The sequence below is a fragment of the Pinus tabuliformis genome, chromosome 1_2, assembly GCF_031772625.1.
Source record: "Pinus tabuliformis cultivar Carrire ecotype Pingquan chromosome 1_2, CPIR1, whole genome shotgun sequence".
NCBI lineage: Eukaryota > Viridiplantae > Streptophyta > Pinopsida > Pinales > Pinaceae > Pinus > Pinus tabuliformis.
In genome coordinates this window covers 322,173-329,501 of record NC_142298.1, presented here as the reverse complement: position 1 = coordinate 329,501, position 7,329 = coordinate 322,173, and the positions used below count along the sequence as shown (strand labels likewise).

General features: G+C 38.5%; 1 pseudogene; it reads right to left on the bottom strand.

The window, feature by feature from the left end:
- Window positions 1-6,178: 6,178 nt before the first annotated feature.
- LOC149203993 (uncharacterized) lies at window positions 6,179-7,063 on the bottom strand (annotated as a pseudogene).
- Window positions 7,064-7,329: the final 266 nt, after the last annotated feature.

Below are 7,329 nucleotides of genomic sequence, written 5' to 3'. Positions count from 1 at the left end.
TTTAGAAATTTCTTCATAGAGACCATCTTCATCTAAAGCATCCAAGAAATCATCATCTTCAAAAGCCATCAAAAGTCTATAATCATTACCATATTCATCTTCATCACTATTTGATAAACCATCGCTATCTTCATGCGTATAGTAGCTCTTCTTACTTACATTCTATTTTCTATTCCATTTTGCCGGTTCCTTACCTTTATCAAGCTTATCTTTATGAGGACATTTGGCTGCATAATGACCGACTCTTCCACAAGCAAAGCATTTGAAAGGTAGTTTACCTCTAAATCTTCTAGAACCTCGTTGAAGGTTTTTGACAAAGTTTGCTTCTTCCTCTCCTTATAAAATGTGTCCCAATTCATTGAGCTCTTCTCTTCCTAAAGCCTTGAATGCAGCTTCCCTCATATTTGATGGACCTCCTTTTCTCATTTCAACAACAGTTAGGATTCCATGCAACTATGTCATAGTCATACTCTGAAGATCTTGCTTCTCTTCTATGGAAGAAACTTTTGATTCAAACTTAGAAGACAAGGATCTTAAAACCTTTTCAACTAAAGTAACTTCTTTTATCTCTTTACCCAAGTTTTTCATGCCATTAACAATCTCATCTATACGTAGGAAGTAATGAGCTATACTTTAATCATTGTGCATTTTGAGAGTTTCATATTGAATTATGAGAGATTGTAGTTTTGCACGTTTTACCTGATTGTCTCCTTCATAGCTTAGAACGATCTTGTCCCATATTTCTTTGGCCGTTTTGAGCTGCATAACCTTGACAAATTCTGATTGTGACAGACCCCCCAATACTGTATTGACAGCCTTGGCATTTGTTTCATACTGCTTTTTACCTACTGTATCTATAGGAATTGTTGATGAAAATGTATATCCTCCTTCCATGATTTCCCAAACATCTATTCCAAGAGATTGAAGATAGGTTGTGGTTCTTACCTTCCAATAGACGAAGTTGTGCCCATCAAAGATTGGTGGTCTAATGGATCCCTCTCTTTCGTAGCTACCCATGATGATAGATCTTCCTTCAAGTGATCAAGCTTCTTCTGAATGACCTGCTTTGATACCAATTGTTGGAAATAATACTGAGAGGGGGGGTGAATCAGTATTAGCAATTTAACAATATTTGATTTCCATAAATAGATTTATATACGCTACTTATGTTAATGAAACTTGTGTGTATATGCAACTGTGTTTAGAGCAACCAGCGTATACCTTGCAAACTTATAATTTAGTTATTTGATCTTTAATCTGTGTGTCATATAACTATTAATCAGGTGGACTAAACAAAATAGGAAATCACACACATGAACACAAGATATAAGGTGGAAACTGAATGTGGGTGAAAACCACTTATGTAATCGTCTCTATCATTCTTTAATAAGAAACTTCTTTTTACAAATTTTGCACTAGTGCAGCGTTATACCAGTACGTAGGCTTCTACTTGCAGAAGACTACAACCTTCTCTCGTTCTCCAGCTTTTGCTTGAAGGGAGCTACAACCCCCTTAGTTGTTGTGCTAGCTGATGTGTATACTAGTACATAGGGGCTGACCTACAGAAGGCTAAAACCTTCTCTTTTCTTCCAGGGACCACGTTTCATAAATTTTCAAATTGGATCCATCAATAACATCAATCAAGCATCAAATATATTTGCATCAACCAATCTCCTTTGTACCAACCAAAACTGAATCAAATAATCACTTTTCTAAATGTTGTAACCAGAATACAGTATCAGTAACTAGAACCCAATCCAGAACCCAAAACATTGCAACAGCAAACAGAAGTAGCTAAAACATATTTTATGAGATGTACGCTACTTCAATGTGTCGAACCTGCATTCATACGCTGTTATATGAAGGCAGACCTGCGTATATGCTATTTTGAAATGCTGAACAGGCATGTATATGTACCTTTGCTATACTGAACCTGCATACAGATCTGTAAAAGATGATTTAACCTTTACAACTATTCAGACATCAGTTATACCTAGATCATCAGATTTACAGATTACGACATGCGCCAATTATAAAATATCAAAACCACACAAAGATAATTCTCTTCAAGCCTTAAGATCTTGACCCATCAATAGAACTTATCCTTCTTCAAGTGCTCAAGTTCCTCCTTGATTCAGATCCAGCTGTGCACCATAACCCAATGACCAGTATTCTAGATTTTGCTCTTCATTAGATATTCAATACTTGAGTTCCCTTACCTAATGATCTCCTCCTCCTTTTATAGTCTTATGCCTTACTTAATACCATGGTCCAAAACCACTTAGAATCAATACTTTGGACCAAATACCTAGGGTTAACACTTCAGACAAGATAGCTTGGACCAATACCATGGGTCAAAATACTAAGGACCAAATACCATGGGCCAAAACCAAGTTTTCCAACATGTACGCGCTTTTCCTTGCTTGAAAGTGCGTGTATATGCATATGCGCCTTTTGGTCTGCAAACCCGCGTGTATACGCGTTTTGGTCAAGGGGAACCTGCGTATACCTCTTTTTCTTTCATTATATGATCCTGAACTGTGATCTGTCATCTGAATGAGTTGCCATCAAAGATAACACTCGTGTCATAGTGCCAAACCTGTGTCATAATGCCAACAATAATATTCATTTATAATTCCTTTTTTTTAAGTTAAAGTTGATCCATAACCTTTTTATACTTAGGTAAATATATGCATTAAGAAGACATCCTTAGTGTTGCAACAATTTTTTTTATTATATTTATGAAGTCTTCTGATGTATCAACCACATTAATATTTTTAATGTGGTTGTATTAGTATTTATATATAAAAAAATTAAATTTTAATTACTTTATATTTCTATACAAAATTGATATAAAATCATATTATTTACTATGAATATATAAATAATTTTCTTTTTCCTAAGTAAATCTATTCTATTAATATGAAACAAAATATGATTATAATGAGGCATAGGCCTCAGCAGTACTAAACATCATCTAGCAAAAATAACTTGACTGCCCCATCGATGGGGAAACTAGTCCATGAAGGCAAAAAAGAACCCACATATGGGTTATCAGTCTTGAAACAGAAAATATCAAAAGATGGCAAAAAACCCTAGGAAATTTTAATGAGAATAATCATTTCATGAAAGAACCAGTTAGCAGAAGAGACACCCAGCTGGCATAAGGGTGACATGTGGCTACCACGTGTCATCACTTGAGGTCGTCCGGGGCGAGCACCTCTTCGATGAGGCACACATACTGATACCATTTATCTTCCTCCTCCGACACGCTGGATTGAGGCCCACGAGCTGATTGAGCACCACTAGAGTTGCTAGCAACTGCATGCGGCCTTGACGTGTCAACCACTGTACCACCAGGTGTTTGCGTGTCTCCAGATTTTCCTTCCGTAGCATGCTAACTGCCACCCAGTGCCTTGCCATGTAGCGTGACCATCTCCTCATCCATTGGTTACTTGCCTGAGTCTCGGTCACTCCCGAGCATGAGAGCATCCCGTTGCTGCCCCCCAGTGTTTCCCGACGGAGAATCCTGTGGATTGTTTTCCTCAGAGAAAACGATGGTGACAGTGGCTGTAATGATAGGTCTGTTCATGGTGCTGCAGAAGTGAAATTGTGTCGAGTGGGGAGCAGGGTGAGGGGGGAGAGGAAAATTGGCTATATAGACAGCAGCGTCTCTTTTGCTAGCACCCTGAAGTTGTGCATGTCCACGACCACTGCGAGTATCAGGATACCTGCCTGAGAAGGATCCAGAAGGGTTGGGAATGTCAGGGGAAGGAGAGGGGGAGGTGGAGTTAGGGCTAGGCGTCACAAGAGGGCAGACACTACCACCAAAACATCCCCCTCTTCTGCTACGCATTTGGTGACGAATGCGTGCGATGGCAGAATACAAAGTCAAACTATCAGTGGGGGAGTTTGCTAAAGGATTGAGTAGAGAATGAGTAAGGGAAGGTTGGGCTGATGTCAAATTGCAGAACCTGGTTTGGGAGAAGTGATGCCCATTACCAAGGTCTACACAGCTTACCAACCAGCAACGACTCCAGGTTCAGCAGCCTAAGGCGGACAAATGCAATGGAGCAGGGGGGAAGAACAACATTATGGCGAGTGGAATCCATTGATGTGCGCATGATGGGTAAATCTCAGCCAAAGTACCCATTTAATGAAGCTTGTAGGCCGCCATGAATTCGTATCAGACTGACATGGGAGGGAAAGCAGAGGGTCATGTGGCCCATCTTCTCGCTGCCCATCAATCTAATCATTTTAAATGACTAGATTGTCACCCACATCTGGGTTAAATAATTTATTTTTAATTCAATGATGTATTTTTATTTTATTTTTAAACATCCAGTATCAAATCTATTAATCACAAAATCAACTCCATTAATCACAAAAGAATTAATCAAATTGAAGTTTAATATTAATGAATTGAGCATCTGTGTGGTGTATTATTGATGCTTATAACACCTTAAATTAAAATTAATCAAATATATTTAAACTCAACATGAAAATAATTAAACATGTGCTAAACTTGTAAAACAAACCTTAAATACACTTAATTTATTAAAATTATTTCTTTTATTTATTTTTATTTGAATATTTAATCTAATAAACAATTTAAACCTCTCAGTGTTTTGATTAGATAATTTTAATTTTTCATTTTTTTTTTTCACACTAATAATCAAAATAAAATTGAATTAAAAACTATTTCATTTAATTCGTTTCCTATTTAAAAAATAAAAATACCATTTCATTTAATTTGGTTTTTTATTTCTATTTATATAACAACTAAATATTTATCTTTACGGAAAAAAATTGTCAAGTGAAAATATATTCCATTTCTCGCATTTTATTCCCGTTTAAAAGCTTAAGAAAACAGTGTCCTTCCGAAGCATCATGAAACATGATGATGTAAGTTACGGAAGCGGCTAACCAGCCTGCCATAGGGCATTAAATGCCCGGGGAGATGCAGGCTGGATAGCCCGCTAACACGCGAATTCGGAAACTGGGCACTAAATAAGATTTTTGAATTCGCGTGTTAGCGGGCTATCCAGCTTGCATCTCCCGGGCATTTAATGCCCTATGGCAGGCTGGTTAGCCACTGCCGTAAGTTACCCCCGCACCAAAAAAGGATATCTGAATGATGATAACTTCCAAATGATTTCCTCATCTATGATGCGTACCCAAATTTATGACTTTGGTTAGATAATGGCGATTTGTATCTCCCGTGTCGGGTCACGTCATGTGTTCGCAATAACGCAATAACTATACGTGTGGTGTGGTTTTCCTTAAAATTATAAAAAATTAATATATTTAGTTTGTAAGTTATTGAATATATTTTTAGTGTTATAATGGTAATTAAGAAAACTAATTTACTTTTTTTAAATTAAATTTTACATTTACTAATTCACCACATTATTAAGAAAAATAATCGTATTTACCAATTCACTACATTGTTAAAAAAAAAAATCACAAACCTACTGAAAGTGGAACAACACTAAAAATACGTTTGCCCTCCAGTAGCACATGTACCGCATCCAACATTGATACGTTTTTTTAAGGGTGAAAAATGATAAGATTAGCAAAGACTGAATAATCAAATCCGCAACAGTTATAATCTCCACTGTGTTCTAAAAAATGGGAGACCATAAAAATCTCAAAGTGTTATGTGACTACAACAAAAGCAATTCCATAAATTTATAATTTATAATATCGTTCAGAACTTCAGGAGAGTCTTTGTCTTGTTATTTTTGTTTGTTTTCAATACGGTTGGAGTGTTTTTCCTGTTTTTGGTTGTTTGCATTTTCTTATGAATTAGGCAATAGGATTATTTAAGTGATTATGTTATTAGTCCCTGCCATCTGGCAATGGCTAGGGACTATAGGAATCAATTTTGTTTGAGTTAGCATTAATTCGGAGTACTGTTTCGCCGAATGCATTGGTTATATCAAGGTTTAGATCAAGGCTTCAGAATGCTGTGTGCCCTCCCCGCCAGGATGACCAAGGTGCTCTGGACTGCCATCTTATTTGGCCTCTTCCCGAGGCGGGAGAGGCCAGAGCTTAGGCTAAGGGAAATAGGCGTGTATATTATTGCTGACCATCAAAGGAATTCGGGTATTAATGTTAACGTTTCCTAGCATTAGTTTGGAGTGTTAGTTTGGAGTGTTTGGAATTTTAATTGTCTTTACAATTCGAGCGTATTTGCAGGCAGGCGTATTTGCAGGCAGGTGTTCTGCATGCAGGGGCTGCAGCTGTGCAGCTGTGTCTGTGCTATAACCACCACGAAGACAGGCAGATGCGTGCCTATGAGAAATCTTTTCCTAACACTTGCAAATACTGTTCAGCCAAATCCATGTACCAGGGATTGCGCCATCGCAGAGGTGAGAAATCTTTTCCAACACTTGCAAATATTGTTCAGCCAAATCCTTGCAAATACTGTTCAGCCAAATCCATGTACCAGGGATTGCACCATCGTAGAGGTGAGTTAAAACCCTCGTTGTGAGAAGCATCACGTCTAGAAAGGCACGGCCACGTTTGAAGACATCTGTGTTGAATTTCTCGGGCAATTCGTACATGAAAATCCTTCGACCTCTGCAACTGTCCTCAAAGTGCCAATTTTCACCACAGGATTCAAGATCCGAGTTGTTGAACAAACACTCGGATGTTTCGTTGGGGGATTGGCAGACTTCATCCTTCAAGAGCAGAACGGGGCTCAGGGGAATTCCGAGCTCTCCTCCAGCAGATAAATCAGATCAATCCCCGAGTCTGAAGCTAGGGTTTCTCGGCCTTCATGGCCTCTAGACTTGTCGTAGGCCATTGAATCATCCCCAAGGTTTGAGGACGGATAAGAAGTCACGCCAATTTCTTCCTCCAGCCTTCTCATGACTTCATTTACGACCTCCTCGCTAGGAATGCACTCTTCTTCTACTGCTGCTAGGGTTTTATCTAATAGTAGAGGATGATGAAACTGATCCATTTCTTTAACCTGGAAGTGTTTCCACTCCGGGACATCAGTGTAGTCGGGCAGGCACTCCAGATCTCGGCTGCGTTTTCTGAGCATCTTAGACATATGTTGAGCCATTTTGCAAGCCCAAACTCGCACAGTTTGAAGACATCTGTGTTGAATTTCTCGGGCAATTCGTACATGAAAATCCTTCGACCTCTGCAACTGTCCTCAAAGTGCCAATTTTCACCAAAGGATTCAAGATCCGGGTTGTTGAACAAACACTCGGATGTTTCATTGGGGGATTGGCAGACTTCATCCTTCAAGTCCAGAACGGGGCTCAGGGGAATTTCGAGCTCATCATTTGAAGCCTCCAGCAGATAAATTAGATC